This window comes from Balaenoptera ricei, chromosome 10 (assembly GCF_028023285.1).
Source record: "Balaenoptera ricei isolate mBalRic1 chromosome 10, mBalRic1.hap2, whole genome shotgun sequence".
Lineage (NCBI taxonomy): Eukaryota > Metazoa > Chordata > Mammalia > Artiodactyla > Balaenopteridae > Balaenoptera > Balaenoptera ricei.
This window is the reverse complement of record NC_082648.1, coordinates 210,449-235,805: the sequence shown is the minus strand read 5'-3', so window position 1 is coordinate 235,805 and position 25,357 is coordinate 210,449. Positions and strand designations below refer to the sequence as shown.

At 48.6% G+C, this 25,357-nt stretch overlaps 1 protein-coding gene across 27 annotated transcripts in view; it reads right to left on the bottom strand.

Annotated features, from left to right (window-relative positions):
• The window catches only part of MICAL3 (microtubule associated monooxygenase, calponin and LIM domain containing 3), a 191,369-nt gene that overhangs the window by 102,931 nt on the left and 63,081 nt on the right, over positions 1-25,357 (bottom strand). Inside the window, exon 1 of one of the 27 annotated variants that reach the window (XM_059934975.1) lies at positions 1,730-1,902. The exons of the other annotated variants lie outside the window; for them this stretch is intronic. The gene's annotated coding sequence lies outside the window, so the exon portion shown is untranslated. Of the gene's footprint in view, positions 1-1,729; positions 1,903-25,357 lie in introns of those variants that run through there. 27 annotated transcript variants of the gene reach the window in all.

Below are 25,357 nucleotides of genomic sequence, written 5' to 3'. Positions count from 1 at the left end.
AACATTTACTTCCAAAGAGCTGAGCACTTGCTCAAACCAAACCTCACCACAGATGAACACCTTCATTAATAACTGGCCCCCAATCCTTCTGCTGATGCAAAACACTTTCAAATGAACAGGTTCCAGCCGCTCCCGGACAGCTGCAGAGAGCCTGCTTGCAAGAGGCAGACAGGGAGTAAGTGCCCAGTGTAAGAGAGTTCCACCTGCAGGTCACTAATGACAACAGATAAGTAGAGGGAAGCTGGTTCCTGGAACAATGTGACAGGCACCCGAGGTAAGACTACACAAGACCAATTCCCTCGGGCTGCCTCAGCTTTCCCCCTCTGCAAGCCAAGTGGCCGTAGCAGAAGACACTCCAGTGTCTGTTCTGCAGCTCTGCTGGCGGGACAGCCTCGTGCAGCCTGGGGACTACCCGGCACTGGGTTCACGCTAAGAGCAGCTGGGCAGACAGCAGAAGGACCACTCCCGCCATCGCCCTCATGCCCTCATTCCTGAACGTCAAACCCAAGTCGTGCTCCTCCGGGCCTCTCCTGGACCACCCCCATGTGCTGTACGTCCCACTAGCCAGGGAAAATCAACACTCATAAGCGCAGGAGCCTACATACCAGGAAACCTGGCCGGAAGGTGCCAGAAATCCTGAGGACTGAAAAGTCAAGGTGTGGAAGGAAGGGACAAGGGAAGTGAGGAGCCTGAGGAGAGACGAGAAGAGGTGAGGCCAGCTCTCCGCATGTCAGTGCGATCTCTGCCACCGGCAATGGCCTGCGAGTTCCGTCCCACAGCAGCTGACTGCTGACTCAGAAGCACACTCCTTGGCTGTGGAGGAAAGTGCTAGAGGGACAGCCTATGAAGTGCATGCAGGAACAGAGTTTATGTTTCTATTTATAAGAGTAAAAGGTTGTCACTGACTCATGGCTGGTTTGAGAACACTCAGTCTCTAGCTCTTAGAATAGATGGGTGGTTATTTGAGGGGTGGGGGAGACTTACCTTTAAAAATAGAAAAAGGAAAGAGAATCAAAACAACAAAATAAGAATTATACTTCAAGAGTAAGAAATCAGAGCCAAGTTTGGTTAATTTTCTCCCTAGCCACTGCACCACTAATATACTGGCACATGTGCAAATCTGACTCTTACAAAGGATCTACCAAATGCTCCTTTCCTAGCCCATGCAGTCAGAGGCGTGACTTGTCTAAACAGACCTTAGAAGGAAGGCAGATAGGAAGACATGTTTTACAATGTCATTAGGAGGAAAATTAGATGACAAATGCACTTCAGATTACAGAGGTTCCTTCATGTTTTACAGAAACAAGGACCAAAGTAGCCAAATGCCTTGAGTTCTTGGTCAGTCTTTCTGCAAAAGAGCCGCTCAGGCCACCACCATCTGTGGATGGGGACACTGAGTCCCTCGCCTGGGGCATCTGATTGAATCAGACTGCCTGGGAATGAAACTCCTCGTCGCCCCAACTGCTTCCCAGCTCCTGTCTCAAAGGCCTCTCATTTCTCATGGCCCCAAGATAAGGTTCTCTAGGTCCCAAGGAAGCAAGCTCAAAATACAAGAAGGAAAGCAGTCCTTCTCACAATTCTTGTTGCTGCCTTTGTTCCATCCTTAGTTCTTCTCTGACTTTCCATCCTATTTAGCATCAAATGGACACTCGGCGGGATGCTGAGGACACCGGAAACCAGCCCCCGTGCCCCTCCCCATTCCACGGATCTGCTCTTTAGTCCCACGCACCGGTCCTCATCCGCGCCTGCGATTCCGCAAGCGCGTGACTGGAATGGCTCTCTCCTCCACCACCTCAGGGCTTCATCAGGGCAGGGACCGGGTCTCTGCAGCTTCAGCCTGACCTGCAGCGGGAACACTCTAGTTTCTGTGGAGTTGACAAGGGAAAAGAATCCCTAGTGGGAGTCTGTCTGGAGGTCCCTGCGTGGCTGGGGGAGGTGGAGGACAAGCGGGGGATGTTACAGAGGAGAGTTCTATCTAATGTGCCACCAAAATGGGGTGTCTAAGAACACAGTCAGCCTGGGCAGGGGAGAGCAACTAGCAAAAATGCAGCGCTTTTGTTATGGATTCTCACACTGCCTTATTCTAGGAGGTGGAACGGCCCTCTCTAGAGGGGTCTGAGAAGAGCCTGGACCATGACCTCTGGGTTCTCTTCCAAGTCTCCAATTCTGAAAGACGCTAACCCCTAATGTTGTATCTTCTCAAAACTTTTTATTTTACTTTCTTTGACAGCAACCTATTTCTTCAGGAAAAACACCTACACAATTGACCAAGGAGTCAGAAATGACCTCTGCCCATAGAGAACAGACTTGTGGTTGCCAAGGGGGAGGGGGAGAGGGAAAGGCATGGACTGGGAGTTTGGGGTTGGTAGATGCAAACTATTACATTTAGAATGGATATACAACAAGGTCCTAATGTATAGCACAGGGAACTATACTCAGTATCCTGTGATAAACCATAATGCAAAGAACATAAAAAAAAGAATGTATATATGTATATAACTGAGTCACTTTGCTGTACAGCAGAGATTGACACAACATTGTAAATCAACTATACTTCAATAAAAAAACTTTTTAAATATATATAAATGGGATCATTAAAAAAATAAAATATTGAAGGGTCAAAAAAAAATAAAATATATCTAAAACATAACTTAAAAAAAAAAAAAAGAAAAGAAATGACCTCTGTCTCTGTCACCCCAAGCAAACACTAACAAGTCCAAGTCAGAACCAAACACCAGTAAACATAATGGCTGATGCCGATGCAAATGCCAATGTCTGTCCCAAATAACCCGGGAAAACAAAGAGTCAAAAAGAACAATGCCCCAGCCCCAGTGTCTCAGGAAGAGTATCTTCACCTGCAAAGTGAAGGTAATGTCCAATGAATCACAGGGTTTTGCAGGAACTGAGGTAATGAATGCAAAATGTTTAGCAGTGCCAGACGCACAGCAAGACCCAGTAAATGGCAGGAGTGTTATTATCTAGTAGTTTATAATCCCATCAACAAAAGGTTATACTCAGCTAAATAAGTGGCTACTATAACAGAATGAGAGAACTCAGACAGCTCTGTCCTTTGAAAGAAAGAAAAATGTTGTAAAACTTCCTTTGTCCCTCCCTCACTCTTCACCCTCCCCACTCCACTTGTCCCAGAAGGTGTGACAATGGCATTGGGCAGGAGGGGCTAAAGGATAACACCCGAGTGGGCAAGTTCCTGCCAAACTCAGATGTTCAAACAAGAAAGATACAAGGACTGTCAGTGACAGTGAAAACAGCCAACACTGAATACTTATTGGCGGTCAGATCCACACCGCATCTCCACCGTCACCACAATCTACCACCTGCATTTTGCAGGTGGAAAACTGCTGCTTAAAGACGTTTAAACGTCACACAGCAGGAAAACGGTGCTGCCAAGTTTTGCATCCAGAGCCCAAGGCCAGAGCCATTTGAAGGAAGAACCACCTGAGAACACAGCTTGAGAAACAAGAGCTCATTAGAACGACATCCCCGGTCCAGAACCTCCGGGAGGAGCGCTCCGGGTGAACTTAGCAAGGACACACAATACAAGATTCTTTTTCTTCTCACAATTCATCGCTGTATGGGCTCCTTTCAAATGGAGTCCTTTCTTAAATGGAGGTCAGGGCACTCTGGGGTCACAGTGACCCTCCGAGTGGCGGCTGAAAGGCTGAGCGCTCCCCAGCCTGCATCCCTCAGCAGCTCTCGCACCTGAGCCAGCATCAGCACCTCTCAGGAGGTGATCACAAAGCATTTCTGAATCACCCAATGCTACTCCACTCGCTGCAGGAACTCAGGGCAGGACAGGAGGTGAATCTCAACCTATCCACTACCAAGGGTCCAGAGCTGAGGGACAGAGACCAAAAGACCAACCTCTTCCTGCCCACAAGTCTGAGAGCCTTGTTATGATCCAGGCTGTCAGGGTGAGGAAAGGGCCTCTGGCTGGGGAGAGAGGCTCACTGAGGTTGTGGGAAAGCGCAACCAAAAGCTGTTCTTCTGCCCAAGGGCAGGCCCCGGCCCACGTAGCTCGGCACTGTGTACCCAGTTCCCGGCACACAGTAGGTGCTCCATGAGGTTCTGCTGACTAGAGGACTGCCCAGCCACCTGCACTTGTGCAGGCTCGGGAAGTGGTCTGCCTGGAAGCCGCGCAGGGTGACCTCGAGGGCCACTGCTGGACAGGGGCTCAGAGAACACCAAAGCTGCGGCAGCCCAACGGGGTCCCGATACTCCCGCAAGGACGGCTGTGGAGCTGTAGGGAAACACCTCTGGTATCTCCTGCTCCTGGGGGCAGACCCTGCAGCAAAAGCTTTGTAAACACATGAACTGCTGGCAAGAGGTTAACGTGGCACCGAATCTGGGGTTTCTCAGTTGTCTGGTCTGCCTAATACCAACCGCCATGAATCACAAAATATACGATGGTCAAGATCCGAAGGACCACCCAGTGTGACCAGCCACCCCACACCTGCATCTTCTGTGTACCGACCACAACACACAAACAGCTGAACCGACAGGCGGCTTTCTACCTTGTGAAGCAGTCTTCACCATCTTTGAGCAGCTTGAAATGTTAATTTCCCAAGGACACAATTTCTAGGTAGAAGACCCCATAGTTTTTTACTCCATGGTCCAAAATTTCCCCTTGGAAGTATCCAGAACAAAATTAGTTCCTCTTTTACAGGCCAGCCGTCCAAACATCTGCTATCTTCACATCCTCCTCAGTTCCTTCAACCATTTCTCTTTTGACGTGGCTTTCAGTTTCTTCACCTCAGCATTCTTCCATAAGCTCCTACGATCATGTCAATACCCATCTCATCTGCCCTCCCCCTGTGACGATGAACATGCCCACATGAAGCAACCCGTGTGCACCGATCCCACCCCCCTTACTCCACCACACACACTGCCTCTTGCACTGGTCTTCTCCTCCTGCATCAGTCCCTCCCCCAAACTGAACTATTCCCACTGACGTAGGCTCTCATCTTTAAAAACCCTGCCCTGTCCCCATCTCCTCTGACTAGTGTACTCCACTCCCCAGAAGAACGGTCTGTGCTTGTGGTCGTGACTTCCTCTCCCACTGTCCTTGAAACCTACAACAATTAGGCTTCATTCCCACTGTTCCACATAAACATCTCATCAAGGACACAGGGATTTCCACACTGTCAAATCCAACGGCCAGTTCTCAATCCTAGTTTCCTCCACCAGCCCAGAGCTCGAGTCAGCCCACCATGCCTCTTCTCGGCCCTGGGACACCACCCTCCTGGTTCTCCTCTGGCCTCTACAGATACTTTCCTGTGTCCTTTACTGGTCCCTCACATATCCCCACCTTTCGCATGTTGAAATGGCCACAGGGTCACTTAGTCTTTGGGCCTCTTCTCAATCTACATCCACTCCCTGAACATCAGTGGCTTCCTAACTTTTTAAATCGTACACACAGTTCTCTCTATATATAGTTTATGTAAATGTAATTTTTCTTAACAATAAAGCTATTTTTAATTTCAATCAATCAAAATTTTGTGGCTTTTAGAATCTATTGCTCAAGACTGCACGTAAGCAACTTAAATGCAAATTATACTGGTAGCGCTTAGGGGAAGCAGACTGTGTACTTTGTTTTTTTGCTCTCCACTTCTATTTGATATTTTTTATTAGTTATCTGTTTTATACATATTAGTGTAAATATGTCAATCCCAATCTCCCAATTCATCCCACCACCACCACCCACCCCCGTAAATGTAATTTTTGAAAAATGTCACAAGTTACCTTTACTACCGAAATATTCTGACGTTTTCTGTTCTCTCATTCTTTAAAGTTGCTGGTCCCCACTGTATTGTTTTCATGACCCATTAATGAGACACAACCCACTTTGAAAATCTCTGCCCTCCATGTCCCCCAGTACCACGGCTTTAAGTATCCATTTTACGTAGAGATAATCACTGGTGCACAAATTTATTTTCTCTCCTCTGAACCTGTAAAACCGACTGCTTATTTGACATTTCTACTTGGAAATTTGACAGGCATCTCAAACTTAACATGCACACAACGTTGATTCCCATTCCTATCCCGAGCCTACTTCTTCCTTAGTTATTTTCTGCATCTCAGCAAATGGCACCAACATCCAGCCAGCTGCTCAATCTAAAACCCTTAGAATTATGCTAATTTCTGTCACATCCCATAGTCAGTTCTTCAGTGTCTTCTGTCTGTTCAATATTCAAAGTACAGCCCAATCCAACCACTCTCCACCATCTCGTCCCCCACCCTCATCAAAGTCATTTCATCCCTCCCTTGGGTTCCTCCAGAGCCCCTCCCTGCTGCCACCGTCCCAGTCCCAGCTCCCCCGAATGTTTTCCAATAGCAGCCTGAGCATTCACTCAGTGTTGGTCCAATCAGGTTACACCTCTGCTCTAAGGCTCCACGGCTTCCCAGCTCAGAGTTAAATCCAAAGTCCTCACAATGGCCTCTGAGGCCCGGAGTGACCTACCGCACTCCCATCTCCTACGCTCCTTAGGCTCTAGCCAGACTGGCCTCCTTCTTGTTCACCAAGTACCCCCAGCAGCGGCCACCCAGGTCTCTGCATGCCCGGTCTCCCTGCTGATGCTCTCCACCAGATGGCCACACGGCTTTTGTTTGTTTGTTTTTTATTTATTTATTTTTGGCTGTGTTGGGTCTTCGTTGCTGCGCACTGGCTTTATCTAGTTGCGGTGAGCAGAGGCTACTCTTCGTTGCGGTGTGTGGCCTTCTCATTGCAGTGGCTTCTCTTGTTGAGGAGCACGGGCTCTAGGCACGTGGGCTCAGTTGTTGTGGCTCGAGGGCTCTAGAGTGCAGGCTCAGTAGTTGTGGCGCACAGGCTTAGCTGCTCCACGGCATGTGGGATCTTCCCGGACCAGGGCTAGAACCCATGTCCCCTGCGTTGGCAGGTGGATTCTTAACCACTGCGCCACCAGGGAAGCTCCCCACAGCTTCCTCTTCACCTTCTTCAGGGCTTTGCTCAAACACCACCTCGTTAGAGAACCCTTTCCTGACCCCCCCACAGACGAAAGAGCACCCACCTCCCATTTCTCTTTAACCCCCTCACCTTGCTTCATTTTTCCTGTGGCATTTGTTACGACCTGACATAGTGTATGTGACTTATTTGTGTATTGTCCATCTTCTCCAGCAGAATGTAAACCCCAACTGTAAAGAAAAGAGCTCAACTGGAATGTGCCCCTCACTGCCAACACCACCGCACAGAACAACCCCCAAATCTTTATCACTAATGTGCTGCTTCTAAAATCTACCCCCATATTTATGTGCTTTGCTTTCAAGGCCCACTGGGACCTTTCAACTATCTTTACTAAAACTCATCTTGTTTGATTCAGCCAGAGTCACGGATGCAGCTCCCATCTTAGCGTTAAAACAAACATTTTTACCATGGCCTACAAGGCTCTAGAACAGTGTTTCACAAAATTCTGGTCTTAGGACTCCTTTATACTCTTAAAAATATTGAGAACCCAAAGATCTATCAATACTTACTGCATGTGAAGTTAAAACTGAGAAAAATTTCAATATTAATTCAGTTTAAAACAATCCATTACACAGTAACATAATTAACATTTTTTTCATAAAATATTTTCCAGAACAAAAATTTAGTGATTAGAGTGATACTGTTTTTACATTGTTGCAAATCTCCTCAATGTCTGGCTTATTTAAGACAGCTGGATTCCCACGTCTGCTTCCTGCACTCCACCTGCTGCAGTATCACGTATCACGCAGCCTCTAGAAAACTCCACCGTACACTCGTGAGCAGAAAAGAGGGGAAAAGGCAAGTATTTCCAGCTTAGTATCATTGTGAAAATAGTGTTAAGCTCACGGACCCCCCCGAAGAGGTGTCGGAGAGCCCCTACGAGATCCGCACCCCATGCCCTTACCTCTCTCACCTCCTGCTACTGCGGCCCCCTTGCTCATCCCCTCTGTCACACCGGCTTCCTTCCTGCCCCGCGAACACACTCTCCCCTCAGCCTGGCCACTCGCTGCTCCTATGTTTGAAATACTCTCCCCCAGATCCAGTCACACATTCAAAAAATACTACTGAGTATCTGTTGTGTGCTGAGCACTTTTCTTTTTCTTTTTCCATAATTCTTTTTTTTAATTTATTTATTTTATTTTATTTATTTTTGGCCGCATTGGGTCTTCATTGCTGCGCGTGGGCTTTCTCTAGTTGTGGCGAGCAGGGGCTACTCTTTGTTGCAGTGTGTGGGCTTCTCATTGCGGTGGCTTCTCTTGTTGTGGAGCACAGGCTCTAGGCACACGGGCTCAGTAGTTGTGGCTTGCGGGTTCTAGAGTACAAGCTCAGCAGCTGTGGCATGCGGGCTCAGTAGTTGTGGTTTGCGGGCTCTAGAGCGCAGGCTCAGTAGTTGTGGCTCATGGGCTCTAGAGCGCAGGCTCAGTAGTTGTGGCTCATGGGCTCTAGAGCGCAGCCTCAGTAGTTGTGGTGCACAGGCTCAGTAGTTGTGGCTCGTGGACTCTAGAGTGCAGGCTCAGTAGTTGTGGCACGTGGGCTCAGTAGTTGTGGCTCATGGGCTCTAGTGCGCAGGCTCAGTAGTTGTGGCCCGTGGGATCTAGCGCGCAGGCTCAGTAGTTGTGTGCCGAGCACTTTTCTAGGCTCTAGAAATAACACAGTGAACAGAGGGAAAACCTGTCCCTGCCTCCCCGGGTGCCCATCTTCTGAAGGGGCTGACAGGTGTGTGATGCACCCTCACCACCCTTGGCTGTTATTCGAGTGTCACCGCCTCAGTGTGGCCTTCCCTGACCACACCATTTAAAACTGACCCCCCACCCAGCTTAGCCTCTTGCCCTGTCTTCCCCGAAGCACTCACCACAGTCTGATGTACTATAAATGCCATTTACTGTCTTCCTCTCTAGAATGTGAGCTCTACGAGGACAAGGATTTTTGCCACTTTGCTCCCTGCTGTATCATCGCACCCAGAATACGTCCTGACTCAGAGCAGCGCACAACAACTGCCTCTTTTTTGTTGTTGTTGTTTTAATTTATTTTATTTATTTATTTTGGGCTGTGTTGGGTCTTCATTGCTGTATGTGGGCTTTCTCTAATTGTGGCGAGCGGGGGATACTCTTCGTTGTGGTGTGCGGGCTTCTCATTGCGGTGGCTTCTCTTGTTGTGGAGCACGGGCTCTAGGCACGCGGGCTTCAGTAGTTATGGCATGTGGGCTCAGTAGTTGCGGCTCGTGGGCTCTAGAGCTCAGGCTCAGTAGTTGTGCACACGGGCTTAGCTGCTCCGCGGCATGCGGGATCTTCCCAGACCAGGGCTTGAACCCGTGTCCCCTGCATTGGCAGGCAGATTCTCAACCACTGCGCCACCAGGGAAGCCCAACAACTACCTCTTGAATCCATGAACAGATGCGTGACATCGGGGGGTTCAAGAAGAATTCTGTTGGGACGTGAGATGGAAGTCACCAAATGAAAATGGGCTGAGAGCCACCAGGTTGGGAGCAGGAACATGCAGATCCGGGAATCCTACAAGGGGACCCGAGCCTTTTCCACAGCCACACCTGCTCTGGACCCTCCCTCTATAGACCCCTCCGGCAGACCCCTGCACCCACGCAGCAGGAGAGGAGAGCCGGACAGGAGCCAAGCCCTGGAGGTAGCTTTGTTTTCACAGCCAAATGGTTTCAGAGTAACAGCTCCCAAGAAAAGAATCTGGTTGCAGAGAAGAGTTTATCAGTGTCATGAAGTGTTACAGGGCAGCTCCCAGCCCACCTCCCCCAGAAGCTAAGGGAAGGACCCATAATCTTTCTATATCCGGGGTGTGTATGTGTATGTGTATGTGTATGTGTGTGTGTGTGTGTGTGTGTGTGTGTGTGTGTGTGTATGTGTGTGTGTGTGTGTGTGTGTGTGTGTGTTTAAAATCTGTCTCAGAAATCCATGCTGCTGTCATAAGCCGGGGTGTCTGCAAAGGCAGCGTTTCCTCACTCAGGGCTGAAGACAAGGGGAGCCGCACCGCCCAGCAGCTTCTGACAAGGCTGCCCAGAGATTAAGTGGAGAAGGTGGGCAAACAGAGACAGACAGCTGGACCCTTGAAACACCAGCTTCAGAGGTGGGGTAGGGATGGAACTTTTCTGAACGGTAGGAGGAAAAAAAGTCAGCAGCGCAGACTGATGTGGCCACATCAACCTAGGGGGTTGGGAGGAGGGTCAGCACCACCCAGGGATTCAGGCCCCGCAAGCCATCCCCACCCCGTCCACTCTTAATGCCCCCGCCTCGCAGGAGCAGGGGGCCGCACCTTCCCCTCTCCAGCCCCCACTCACTGTCCTCACCCCTCCCCTCCCCGGAGGAGGGTCCCGCCAGTCAGAGGCCCTTTGTTCTCCTCTGAAACCGGCGCCATCTACTGTAGAACATTTTCCCCCTTTTTGGCCATTTTTAAGTGCACAGTTCAGTGGCATTAAGTACTTTCGCGTCCTGTGCAACTATCACCACCACCCACCTGTCATACACTTTAAACTTCTTCCTCCCTCCCAGCCTGCGTGCTGGGGCCTCTCCCATCTTCCCACACACCCGTGCGCCTTTCCAGCTGCCGGCCCCTCCCTCCCGCTTCCTGAGGGCGCCGTCTACCCTTGCTGTCCCCACCGCATGACCTCCTAACTACGCCCCGTCACCTTTCCCCTCCCTCTGAATCTGGCTTCTGTCCTCATCACTCCACTGAGGGCGCTGTGAAAGGCTCAGACACTTCAACCCCTATCTCACTTGTTCCCGCTCATTTGCTCTTCCTGGAAACCCTCCTCTCCTTGGCTCTGTCTCCTGCTTCTCAACCACTACTATCCTCAGGCTTCTCAGCTCCCTCAAATGGCTACAATTGTTTCAGCTGCCCCTCTCTTCATAAACTGGATGACCCCTACACTTCTAACTTTGCTGACCTTGCTTCTGAGATCCAAACGCTACTGAACATCTTCATCCAGACATCCCACGGGTACCTCAAACTGAGGAGTGCACCACAGGACACTTCCATTCTCTTCCCCAGCTCTCACCCCCTCATGTAGTCAAATGCTGCCACTATCCACCCACCAATGGAAACCAGGGGTCATTTCAGACCCTTCTCGGTGTTAATCTCGCAATCCGATCAACCAATAGCAAAGACCTCTTGATTCTAACTCTCTGGGACCTCTGCTTTATAAAGCATCTCCCTACCAGTATCTTGGTGGGAGCATCTGTGACCTCTAGTTGGACCATTACAACAGCCTTTTCATCTTAAGGCCCCTCCGATCCATCCCCCGCATGAGTGCCTGAGTGTTTTTTTAAAGAGCAAATGTGACCCCTTGCCTCAAATGTGATCCACTACGGCCTTCCAGTGTTTTTAGGGAATAACCCAAAGCCTCAGCAAGGTTCAAAAGGCCCCAGAGGTCTAGCAGCAGCCTTGCTCCCATCCCTCCCCACACAGTCCACTGTCCTCAGTCATCCTCGCAGCCTCCAGGACGCGCCTCAAGTGTGGTCACGGTGCTCCCCTCGCCCGGCACGGCCTTCCTCCCTGCCCACCACCCCAGCCCCTCTGTGCACCTTCTCACCTGGGCACATCCCTTCTCCCTTTCCAAACTTGCCACTGCTCTGGAATGAAGCCCACGTCTGCCTGCCCATCAGCTCAGGGGGCGCTAGTTAGCAGGAAGGGTCATTCACTTCTGTTCTTGCACTCAGTACACGTGACAGTGGGAAGGAGAAAGAGAAATGAAAGGCTCACGTGGGGGGCTTCCCTGGTGGCGGAGCGGTTGGGAATCCGCCTGCCACTGCAGGGGACACAGGTTCGAACCCTGGTCAGGAAGGTCTCACATGCCGTGGAGCAACTAAGCCCGTGCGCCACAACTACTGAGCCCATGAGCCACAACTACTGAGTCCGCGTGCCACAACTGAGCCTGTACTCTAGAACCCGCGAGCCACAACTACTGAACCCGCGTGCCACAACTACTGAGCCTGTGCTGTAGAGCCCGCGAGCCACAATTACCGAGCCCATGCACCCACAGCCTGTGCTCCGCAACAAGAGAAGCCACCAAAATGAAGAGTAGCCCCCGCTCGCCGCAACTAGAGAAAGCCCGTGTGCAGCAATGAAGACCCAACTCAGCCAAAACAAAAAAACAAACAAAAAAGGGCTCATGTGGGCCACAGAGTCTAATGTCACAGAATACAGAAAGGAGAAAAAATATGTGTGAAGATTCATTTGTTACTAACTTGTTATTGATTTAAGGGGTGAGAGAAGGGCAAGGAAGTGGCCAAAGCTGAGTTCCCTAAGGTATCTCTGGACAGTTCTTGATTAAGAAAAGGACTTTTGTTTTCAATTCACATTTCAGGACAATATTTACCTTTGCCAGATACCAGAGGATCACGGGTCACTGGTATAGTGATATCTAAGCTCTCAAGGGTTAGACAGTCCAAAGGAAAAGATTCACCAGATGCCCACAGGGTTCTTGGAGATGGAAACAGGGAAGGAAGGAGGAGATAAAGCAAGTATAAGTATGCTTCCTCTGGGAAGACTGGCTGTAAAACAGGAGCGGTAAGATGCAGCTGTTTCAGGAGGCTGGCAGCTAATGAAGGAAAAAGATCTCAAATCTCCAACAGGGTTGATGACGACCCCCTCCACCTCCACCCCACACACCAAGCAAACTGACCAGATCTGCCTTGGCTCCAGGCCACAGAAGAGAGTGGGCTAGATGGCTCCAAGACCATGATTTTTTTTCGACTATTTTCATGGAGAAAATCTCAGCTGTTTTCTCCAAAGCAGAAATAAACTGAGAAGGCTAATCTTAAACCAGCTCTATAGAACATACTTTCCCTTCCCAATTAGCTTAAGGCGGTATGGGACTTAGGTATAATTTCCCCAGCAAAACACAGTTTTTTCTGGATCAAACACTCCTCAAGGCCAGCTCTCTCATTCTGCTGATTCCTACTGCGCTCTGACACCATCGACCATCATTCCCGCAGCTACAGCCCTAACTCCTTCACGAGGGAAAGAGTCCATCTGGTTAGAAATAAAACACTCAGAGAAAGGGAATACAACAAGCTTCATTTCCTTATGCTTAAGGAATACTGCAAATTCCTGAGCTACACTCTGGCAGGCTCTTGAAAGGGCCCAGCCCACCACCTCTCCTTGCTTACGCCAACCCTGCCCTGGGGAGGACCCCCACCCTGTCCAGGGGCTGCTGACGTATAGCCAAGACTTGAGTTTCTTTTCTCCCACAGACCAACTGCCATGAGACCTTTGGGCTCCAAAATTCCAACTACTCTGGGCCCAAAGCCAGCAACCTACCAAAGTTTTTCTACAGAAGACTAATTAATCTTCACTCAATTCAGTGCCAATGAGATTAGGCAGTAAAGCCCCCAAAGGGCCTAAAGGCCCTGCTCCACATCCACCCGTGTCCTAAAACACCTACAGCACCCTATGGTCACCTTCAGCATCCTTCTCTGGTCCAGCAGCAGCGAGCTTCAGGTGACACGTTGTTCCCTGCCCACCACTGGATTTTCTGAAGCCCTTGCCCAAGTTTTCACAGGCGTAAGTCACTGCTACTTGACCTGCTGGCTGTGGTGCACAGAAGGCGAACGCTTTGGTTTGCTCCACAGCCTGAAATCTAACATCTGAGAGAACTCAAGTGCTCCCTAGGGGATATCATTAGGCACCACCTACTGCCTGACCCTCTCCCCACTGTGGGAGAGGCAGGTCTGCCTCTGGGAAGCCACCCTCATGAGGAATACCCTCTGCCCTCTCGTGAACTGGACGAGCTCCGTGCCTCAGCCATGATCACGACCACTCAGTGCCGAGCATGACCAAGTGATCTGGGTACATTTCACCCTCTCAGGTTCCTGCTTTTGGGTACAGACTGAGTATATAACCTTCAGAAATATCACTCACTTCGGGACAGGGAAAAGTGAATGTATCTGTTCAACTTAAATACTTATCTGATACAGACACTGGACATCAGACATAAAGACCTTGTTAAAGGACCTTAAACTAAGCAGCCTTATATCTCAAAAGACGTCTGACCAGAAGCCCCAGAGTATCTCAAATCACAGTGTGAGCACAGTAGGAATTCAATAAATGTCACACTAGGATGACCTCAAAAGGATGGCCTCTCTTTGTGCTAACTGCCTACCTCCTATGGGGCAATTTAGCCCACTTGTTCATGTTAAAGCCTCAATCCCTGCTAACAGCAAGTTTGCTTTTTAACAACCTAGTGTGTGACAGGCACTGACATACAACAGTGAAAGTGGACAAGATCTTTGCTGTCATGAAGCACACGGCTCCTGAGAGGAAGTTAATGATAATTAGACAGTGAACCAAACCTGCTTCATATACTACAATCCAACTGCATAGAGTGGCATTTGGGGTGAAGGCAGGAAAATCTGTTTACCTCCTTTTCAATCATCTGGATAATTTGGGGGAGAAAGCAGAAGAGGATAAAGAGGTAAGAGAATATACAGACAACGGGAATCATTACTTAACCACCTCTCCCACCGAACCTTCAAAAGGAACCATTGAGAAATGGCCATACTGCAAGATTTTAGTTTCACCGAAATTCCTGCTCCCCCTGTAATCATGCGTTAACAGAGCAATAAAATGGCCAAACAGCTAGTGGGGGAAAAGTCATGGGCTCCAAATAAATAACAAGCTGGGTAAATGGCCTCTAAGCCCTAGAGAACCTGAGCTCCTCACCTTAGAGCCTCGCACCAGAAACAGATGGGCTTGGCTTATTCCCGGTGGATATTCCAGCCCGGTCAGGTGCTGGACGCCCTGGGCAGAGCAAGTGCAGAGGAGCCAGGTGAGAGCCCAAGCTGTGCCACATTCCTGACATGAGAAGCTGCAGGACCTGGCTGAGAAGCAGAAGAACTTTAGGCAGGCCTTCTGTTGCCCCAGCAGCGCAGCGCCCAGGCAGCAGAAGTGGCACAGTGCTTAGGACTGCACGGAGTGTTTTTCTAAACAACTTGGAGGTATAACTTACATACCATAAGATTCATCTGTTCTAAGTGTACAGTTCAATGATTTTTTAGTAAATTTACCAAGCTATGCGACCATCACCACAACAGAGTTTTAGAACATTTCCATCAATCTCAGGGGATTTTTAATAACTCCCAAATCTGAAGATGATTATGTTATAGTCAGGTTTAAGGGGCTGATGAATACGAAGGTAGTATCCACTGCTCTTGCTGCCAATTCAGCAGCATGAAGGGAACTCAGTGCAGCCACATAAAGGAAGCCACAGCCGTCTTGTGTCCGCATGAAAAGATGGGCTTGGCTTGGGGACCTGGAAACGTATACAATTTTCTTAAAAAGTCACTAATGCTGAGAATAGTGCTTCCCAAACCACAAGGAAGAACCCCTTAATCTGTTTACCTTCCCTGGCACCCTGCCCACAATGGCTCAGTGGTGCTAGTGCACAAATCTCTGCTCACGACAGACTGTGAATACTAGAGCCAAGAACTCAGAAACGTTTCAAACAGGCATTGTCCCTTCGTCCTGACAGCTGTTACACTTTCAAGAGCACAGTGTAAAGGAACGGGTCATGAATCTCAAATCTAATAATTTTCCAAATCACTGATCAAACAAAAGAAATGAAATTTATGAAAAAATGCTCTGACCTTTAAAACATAAATGCATAGGCATCTTAAACTGATGTTAACTCATGGGATTATAGGGTTTTACATCCTATAACATCCCAAGATTGATGTTGGCCAAAGCTGTCAATTTTTCTTCATATGCAGAATGTAAGCAAAAGCAGCATGAAGGGATAGTGGAATCAGAAAGTTAGAAAACGTTAGCAGATTGAAGGTCTACAACTTCCCAACACACAACGGAACCACACAGAAGCGCACACCCTTCCCTGAGCCCATCTGGCGACCGCGCCTTTAGCACCTTCAGGATGTCTGGGCCCTCCTACCGACAGCCTGGCGTGGAGAGGGGACACCAAGAGAGGAGGGCGACTCTACAAAGAGCAACGAGAAAGCCAATCTGACAACGGGTGAAGGGCTGCACCGCGCAACTCTCCTCGCCGGTTTCTTCCGGACGCTCCTCCGACTTCTGCCGCACTGAACACCACTGAGGGCCCCCAGGCCTCCGTCCCTGGACCTCCTCCTTTCTGTTTCCTCTGCACCTTCTCTGTACTCTCTCCTGGGCATCTCCAGCAGAATATGCCGGGGCACCTTCACGTGTGGTTTCAGGAAAAACTCTTCATCTGCTCTTCCAAACTGGTCCATCCCCCTGACTTGCAACCCCTGTAAAATTGCCATCCACCCGAGCCAGAGCTCCAGGCACCGGCCTTCACGTCTGCCCTACTCCGCATGTTCTTCTCGTCGCCCCCAGAATGTCAGGGGCTGTGCTATGTGTGGTACTGTAGAGAATGCAGAACGGGACCGGATGAACTGCCACCTGTTCTTCCTAAATTTCTCTCCACATATCCCCTCCTTTCCAACCTCGTTGCCTTGAACTTTATTATCTCTACCTGGACTCTACCTAGATCTCCTAAATGCAGATCCTGTCTCAAGGTGGGGTTTTTTTACTTTTTGTGGTAATATATATACAAAATTTACCATTTTAACCATTTTTAAGTGTGCATTTCAGTACATTCACAATGTAGTATAATAATCGTCAGAACTTTTCATGACCCCAACAGAAACTTGGTACCCGTTAAATAATGACCACTCATGTCCCCCTTCCCTGTACCCGCTGGTAATCTCTATCTTACTTTCCGTCTCTGTGAATGTGCTTATTCTAGGCGCCTCGTATAAGTGGAAGCGGGTGATATGTGTCCTTTCGTGTCTGCTTGTCTGGCTTAGCACAGCGTTTACTGGTGTTGTCACAGGCAGCAGAACTTCATCCCTTCTCACGGCTGAGAATGTTCCGTTGTATGTGCGTGTTCATCCGCCAACGGACACCTGACTCACGCCCACCTTTTGGTTATTGTCAGTAATGCTGCTATGGACACCGGTGTACGAGTTTGTAGACCCCGTCTCAAGTTTGAAATTCTAATTCATATGCTGTATTTCTTCCAAAGTGATCCTTCTAATCAAATCTCATCATGCCACACCTCTGTTTACACATTTTGAGACACGCTTCGCTGATGGACTAAATTCCTTGGCGGCCAGAGCACCTGCTTCCCCTTCATCCCCCTCACTCGCTGCCCCCGACACACCTCACTCTTCCCCGTGCGTCCTGTTTCACTGCCAACGACACGCTTCCCCACCCTGCACACACATTCAACCTCCTCCGATCTTCTCTGCACCGAGGCCGATGATGGCTGTGAACCTACTCACCACCCATCAGGGCTTCGGTTCCACGTTCCCGCTGAGCCCTTCTCTCAACAACTTCACTCCTCCCTTCTCTGGGCACAGATTCTTCCTCTGTTCCCACTAGACTCTGTGCTCCTGGAGGAAGCAAGTTTCTCTCAGGTCTCTATCCTCAGCATTTAGCAGAGTGTCAGAGCCACGACAAACGTTCAGATCTCTACAGAATGAATTTTTGGTTTATGAGTATATACTTCTAGTGTTCAAGATAAACTGTATTTTTAAAAAGCAGCAGAAATACTTGTGAGTCCAATATTTTATTTTTAAAGCCATAAGTAAGTTGAGTTGCTAACTTCCAAACCTACAACGCATTAATTCCCAAGAAAGGAGCAATAAATAACCACGTTTTGTCCAAAGGCTTCCCTCCTCAAACATGCCTGAACCCCATCTGTTCCCAGTTTCAGAAGGAACACACCTCCTTAAAGCCAAAGGGCTACCTGTAACCAAAAAAGTCTCGTATCCAGAATATGTACTCTCTCATAGTAAACAGTAAGAGACACCCGATGAAAATTAAGCAAAAGATCTGACCAGGTATTTCACAAAAAAAAGACATCCAAATTGCCAGAAAGCACCTGAACGGGTGCCCAATATTATTAGTCATCAATGAAATGTCAATCAGAACTGCAATGAGAAACTACCGCCTGCCCATTATAATGACGAACAACCAGACACTCAGAACGTAAGCTGAACAACCAGAGTGTAAGCTATACAACCACTTTGGGAAACTGTTCAGTAGTAGTTCCTAAAATTGAACAAACTCTACCATAAAACTCAGAAATGCTACTCTTGAGGATACTTCCAAAAGAAATCAATGTCTATGTCGACCAAAACACAAGTACAAGAATGTTTATAGCATTTTTATACACACACACACACACACACACACACACACACACGTATTATATAGAGCATTATAGTTCATAATACTCCAAGATGCAAACAACCCAAATAACCAAAATACAAAATGAGAAATAAGCAGCAGCCATGGAATACTACGCAGCAGTGAAAAGGAATGAACTACTGCAACACGCAGCAACGTGGATGAAATGCATAGATCAATGGTGAGCAAAAGAAGGCATATTGACACAAAAGAGAACACAGTGCCGGGCTCCATCTCTGTAAAGACCAAGGACAAACACAATTCAAATCTATGGAATAAGGAATTCCCTGGAGGTCCAGTGGTTAGGACTCCGCACTCTCCCGAGCCGAGGGCCCGGGTTCAATCCCTGGTCAGGGAACTAAATCCCACAGGCTGCGGCCAAAAAAACAAAAACAAACAAACAAAAACAAATCTATGGAGTAGAAGAAGTCCGTCCAGAATAATGGCTGGGGGTGGGGGGGTGTTGTTACTGTCTCAGAAGGGGCAAGAGGGCGGGCGCCTTTGGGATCCTGTTCTGGACGGTGGTCACACAGTGTGGCAGACAGTGCCGGCTTGGCTTGGTTCAGCTGGGAACTACGTTTCCCAGAACCCCCAGAGTTCTGAGTTAGAACCGGCCAAAAACGGAACCCGCGTGAGGTTTGGAAGACGGACTGGACGCAGCAGCCACTCCTCCACGAAGGTCTCGGCAGTCAGATGTGGCGATGGACAGAGACAGAGAAGTGCGCGGGGTTGCAGCCCGTCCTCGCTCTCCCCCACGCTCCACCCAGCTCTCCCTTCTCGCCCCTTACCCAGACCAACAGACACCCGATGGACCCCCCTGGACAGCAGCTCGCCAGGAGCTCTGCCCTGTCCACCCACACCAATGCCTCAGGCAGACTGGGGAGTGACTCCCCTGTGACCTCCAACCCCCCATCTGGACTTTCACTGTCCCAACACCTCCCACAGTGGGTAAGGTCTGTAATAAATCCCTTAGCCCCCAAATTTCACATGGCTCGACTCCCAGCTGAACACCCTGCTGGATACATACAGAGATTTATACATATATACATCTGTGTGTGTGTATGTTGCATACTTAGGATTTGTGCACTTTAAGAACATTCATTATACCACCGTTAAATAAAGAAAAAAAAAGTCAAAAAACAAACAAAAAAAGGGTATTTTTTCCATGCCCTGAGAGAACAGTAATCTGAGGGCCACCCAGCAGTGCACACCAATGGAATCTACACTACACCCCTCACACCAAGGAAGGACCGGAAGAAGCACTGCTTGGCTAAGGCCCAGCAGACAGCTGGGAGCCCGGTGGGTGTGGCCAGAGCCTGGATGTGTGTCTCTAGACACCAACAGGACACATGCTCCCTGTCTGGCAAGCTGCCGACTCCCTGGAACCAAGTTCCATCGTCCAGAGGGGGTTTTCCCTTTTGAAGGGATCGACTCACCACAGTCAATGTGCACCTGAATGCAAGTGAGTTAGGAGTCTCAAATGGGCGGAAAGGCACCCGCGGGGCGGGTGCAGAGGCGAGGCAGAAGTCCCCGCTGTGAATCCAGAACCCACACTCTGGTGCTGCTGCTACAGCGGTCTTGGGTACAGACGCTCCTCTGCACCCCAGTACCCACACGAGGATCAGTGCATACATGGGCATCCCCAAAGTCACTGTTTTCCAAAGACCAATGTGTTTTGTCGACTTTTACTCCATTCAGCAAATCGTTTATTGAATATATGGTATATGTCAGGTCCTACGGTTGGCACTGAATTTACATTGGTGAATAAAAACACGGTGCTTGCCCTTGTCTGCTGGAGGATACAGACAATAAACAAGTAAGCAAACAAGCATATACAGCTGACCCTTGCACAGTGCCGGTCTGAACTGCGTGGGTCCACTTACACACAATGTTTGTGAATAGTAAATACTACAGAGCTACACGGTCTGTGGCTGGTCGAACCTGCAGATACCGGGGCTTCCCTGGAGGTCCAGTGTTAAGACACTGCACTTCCACTGTAGAGGGCGCGGGTTGGATCCCTGGTCGGGGAACTAAGATCCCACATGCCGCGTGGCATGGCCAAAAAACTGTAAGAACCCGCAGATACACAGGAACCAAGGATCGGAGAGCCGACTGTAAATTATACACAGATCAACCCCCGCGTTGTTCAAGGGCCAACTGTAATTACAAAATATGAGTGCCAGGAAGGAAAGGCACAGGTTACGGTGACCTAGACTAATAGGAGGGGACCCAAGATAAGTTGGTCACGGAAGCTTCTCTGAGCAGGTAACTTACAGCAGGTCTGAAGGACACGAGGGGGCTTGGGCCTCCCTCCAGCGCGGACGAAGCCCATCCCCGACTCTCCCCACACTGCAGCAGCACTGCATGCTTCACAAGGTATTTCCACCCAGGTTATCTACTTCCTTCTCACACAAGCCTATGAGCATGGAAGGCGGGCGCTCGTGTCACCACCTGTCCTGAGTCACACAACGAGCTGCCAATGGCACCATGGTTAACTGGTTATATTCTCTCCATTACCTCCCTTTGCTTCCTTTCATCATTTCTTTTAAGTGAGGAACTCTTCTACTACAGGTCCTTCCAAGGACCCATCAATCCTCTAAGGATATTTTTTGTAAGCTGGAAAATGCCAAAGTCTAGCTTTCCCACATCTACTTCAGTCCCATACTTATTGTAAAAAGACAAGCCCAGTCCAAAGCAGGAAAGGAAAAAAAGGATGACTGCTATCAGAGGTAGACTGCTTACTGTACCATGTCCCACAGTGACGTCTATCACAGTGCCTGTAAGGTTCAATTATACTCCAGGAACCAGTTTATATGACCGTCTCCAGATCTGTGAGTTCCCAGGGACAAGGACCATGCCATATCTTATTCCCAGCATTAAAGCGGTCAAGATATGAAGGAACAAAACGAACCATTTTTAAAAAGCCACTATTCTCTTCTCCCTCTTGTAAATGATTATAGCCACTAGATTTCAAGCTAAATGTAAGACTTTACCATTACTCCCTGCTTTGGAAGGAGGAGGTTTAAGAGACTTTTTGGCCATCTCTTATTGATTATAATACCTATAACCATTTACTGAACTCTCCTATGTGCCGAGCCACTGTGCTAGCACTTCACAATCTTTTCATTTGGTCCTCACACAATCCTATAAAGAACTCTTATGATTTTCATTGTGTAGATGAGAAAACTGAGATCAGAGGGTAATTAACTTGCCCAGCTAGTAAGCTGAAAATGACAACATTTAAACATAGGAATGCCTCACTCTAAAGCCCAAATTGTCCCCACCTCTTCCCAAAGGTCCCTAGTGTGTCAAAAACAGAACACAAGGACTTCCCTGGTGGTCCAGTGGTTAATAGTCTGCACTTCCAATGCATGGGGCGCAGGTTCGATCCCTGGTCAGGGAACTAAGATCCCACATGCCTCACGGCACAGCCTTTAAAAAAAAAAAAAAAAAAAAAAAAGGAACACAAATTCTAGGAAGACCAGAGCACCCAATGGGAAAGGACGTTGTTCTGGGCCTTGGACGCTCCGTATCTTGTTACACCACCAAGATCAGTGGGGCTCAGCTGTGAACACTAGCAGCTCCACACACTTCTGAGGAACAGACCTGGGGGCGGAGTGGGGCCCCTTTACAATGCCGCCCTTGCCAACATTAAACTTGGCGGATAACTGTGCTGAACTCTGGGGCCAAATACAATTTTGAGCAAAAGATTTGGGTGTCAAAAGGTTTGAGTTCCTCAGTCTAAGACGATGCTTTGATAACCGGAGTCTGAAAGGACTAAATGGCAGTTGGGCAGAGGGTGAGACCACTTCTCACTTGTAAGGTAAGTGTACTGCTCTCCCCACCGGTGCCCCTGGCTCTAGAAGAAAACTCAAGGACATTCAGCACTTGCAGCAAGACCCATTTGGGTAACAAGTAACACAGCATAAAGACACATCTACACAGGCACTGGAGCCCATGACTCTGAATGAATACTACGCTCTGCCCCTGGCCACCATGTGGAGTAGTGCCAGCTCCCGGTTAAGGGGAAGGGGTGCAGGGGCTGAAATCCAGCCTGTGACCCCACCCAGCAGACCATACACCTGGCGAGGAGCAGAAGCCACGTGTAAGAAGGGGTGCACACAGAGGTGCCACAGGAGAGAAGGATGGCCGTGCATCCCTGCCACCGAGGCCCATGAGAACTGTCTGGACCACAGACAGTGAAGTCAGCCGGGGAAGGGCTCTGACTCAACTCTGTGTACCTTGTGAAGAACAAGCAAAAACTAAACAAACCCGGCCGCCTGTCTCTGCAACTCTGAAAGGTGGCACCAGACAATCATTTCCAAAGGAATCAGACAAATACTCCTTTCCACACTTAGAAATGAAAGGCCTTCCTGGCTAGAGAGTGACTCAGGAAACTAGGCTCCTATTTTTATATTAAATTAGAACAACTGCCCTCCTCTAAAGCAAACGGTCCCATCCACTACTGCCTGTCGACAGGCACCTCCCTCAAGACAACACAGAAACATTAGACACCCATTCGAGAGACATCTGGAACCATCGACCCCGCTGCACACACTAAAGATCTGAGCCCCGTTAGGCAGACACAGGAGTATGTGGTGTATTTACTGAAGGACTCACACTCCTCCAAGTAGCCCTACAAGTCATGTCATCACAACCAGCAGTCCTGTACTACTTCTGGGGAGGAACACGCCTCCAGATCACTGGAGAAGGTCCCTGGACTTTCCAACTCTGAGGCCAAGGACAAAAGCCTGGTCAAGAAAGCGCCACAGTCTGGGTTTGGTTTGGTTTTGTTTTTCAAACATAGAGCACTTTTTCTTCCTTTATTAGCAAAATGAAATAATCAAACTGTGAATAATTTATTTGCTAAATCCTTTAAAGATTTTCACTTTTATCTTTTAAGTAAAGGTATACACATGTACTATATTTTCAAGACAAAGGAAATGAGTAATAATAATTTCATCACAGGTTATAAAAAATATAAAAACAATAATGTTGGGACTGTGGTGACTGACTTGTTCTAGTTAAGCTGATCTGCATAATTTATTTAATGAGAATAAAATGTCATAATTAATGATTAACCAAAGATAATCTAAAATTAATTACCTTATTTTTTGTAATATAAAAAAATCTCAAGTCCTATATGTATCTAATCAATAAGGGATTGTTAATATTGAATATCATTCAGCTTGCTATGGTTGGGTTTGAATAGAAGTGAAAAAGATTTAGCAATTGTACTGAGTAATAAGTAATCAAGATTACCACTAGGACTAGTGCCCACTCTTCTCAAAGAGACCTGACCCCAAATTTACCAAACCCCTTATTGTTATTTTCAATAGTCAACACCAAATGTGTAAGACCCCTGAGCTTCTTGTGTCATCACACTATTATCCCCATAATACTCTGAACTTCCTGTTCCTTCTCTCCTCCCTTCAATCCTCAAATCCAACCACTGTGCCTTCTCTAACTATGGCTACGTAGGCAGCCAACTCCCCTACACACTCAACCTCATCTCCAGAGCTTCGTCTCTATCCTTGCTTCAGATAACCCTCCCCTAAGGCACATCCTCTTCGGTGTTCCCAAGCAGGGGCTGTGTATTAGGAGCTGATGTGATTGGTGTCCACTGACCCCCACTGTCTCCTCCAGACACTACCACTCCATCCTCTTATATAAAACAGCACTTCTGAGGACCAAGGTCTGACTTTTTTCAAAGTATCAATCAGCTGCCATGTTAATAACCTTTCTGGGCCAGTTGAACACAACTTCAAAAAAACAAGACTTCTTATAGTTGACAAGCATTTGTGAGTCAACCTATAAAGAAGAGAACTGATCCTGATGAAGGCCATTACATCCATAAAACACAACTGAAGAAAAGCCAAACTCAAAGATCAGAGGGAACATGGAAGGACTAGTCCCATGAGATAATCAAGTCCAGTGATAGAATATATGAAAGAGGGCTTCCCTGGCGGTGCAGCGGTTAAGAATCTGCCTGCCAATGCTGGGGACACGGGTTCGAGCCCTGGTCCAGGAAGATCCCACATGCCGTGGAGCAACTAACCCCGTGCGCCACAACTACTGGGCCTGCATTCTAGAGCCTGTGAGTCACAACTACTGAAGCCTGTGTGCCTAGAGCCTGTGCTCCACAACAAGAGAAGCCACCGCAATGAGAAGCCCGCCCACTGCAATGAAGAGTAGCCCCCGTTCGCCGCAACTAGAGAAAAGCCAGCATGCAGCAACAAAGACCCAAAGCAGCCAAAAATAAATGTAAAAATATATATATATACATATATGAAAGAACACAACATTCTTAGGAGAAAAAGAATTTTTAAAAAACTTCATCACGAGGAAAGAGGTAAAGGTAGCATAAACCCAAGGCTGTGTAAATACAGAAGCAAGGGCAGCCTCGGCAGGGATAAAAAAGGGAAACTAGGCTGAGAAGGGGGAGAAATTAGGCAGAGAATACTCAAGCAGCTGAAGAACATTTTCTAGATCTATGGACTAATTTCTCAAAGGAAAAGCTGTAAACCCTGCCTCTGACAGGCAGTGTCAAATGTGCACAGAGAGCTACCTATCAGGGTAAATAACATAAAACAAGCCCAAACAAGCAAACTCTCACGATGTCAGATCCTGGCAGAACAACAGTCAATCTGCTCCCCCACCTGCCCACTGAAAACGCCCAAGATGCCCAGCTGTGCACAGAGGCCCCAGGACAGAGGACCGGGGGGCGGGCGGTGGCGCATCTCCCCCCATCCGCCTCTGGCACAGCAGGGGCTGGCACAGCACGACCACACCCACGGCGGCTCCTGTTCTCGGAGACCAGTGACGAGCCTTCCTCTTGGAGACTGTGGGGAAAACGAGGCTCAGAGCTGTCCCACAGCATCCTTCTCTGGCCTGCCACTGCCCGAGGAGACCCAGGGGTTCACCGTTAGAGACGTGAACGGGAACACTAATGCCACTGTCACCAAGCGGAAAAGCAGGCGTCCTCACGGGTGGAGACGAAGCTTTCCCACCAGCGGTGACGGCAGCAGTAGGCCGAGGTCTCGAGCGCCTCAAGCACATCCGCATTCTGTTTTTCTGGAGGAAAGCGCCTGGGGCTTGGACAGGCCCCCAGAAGACCCTACAACTGCGCTCTTCCCAGCGCTCAAGGGCTCCCCTGCAAAGATGGAAGTT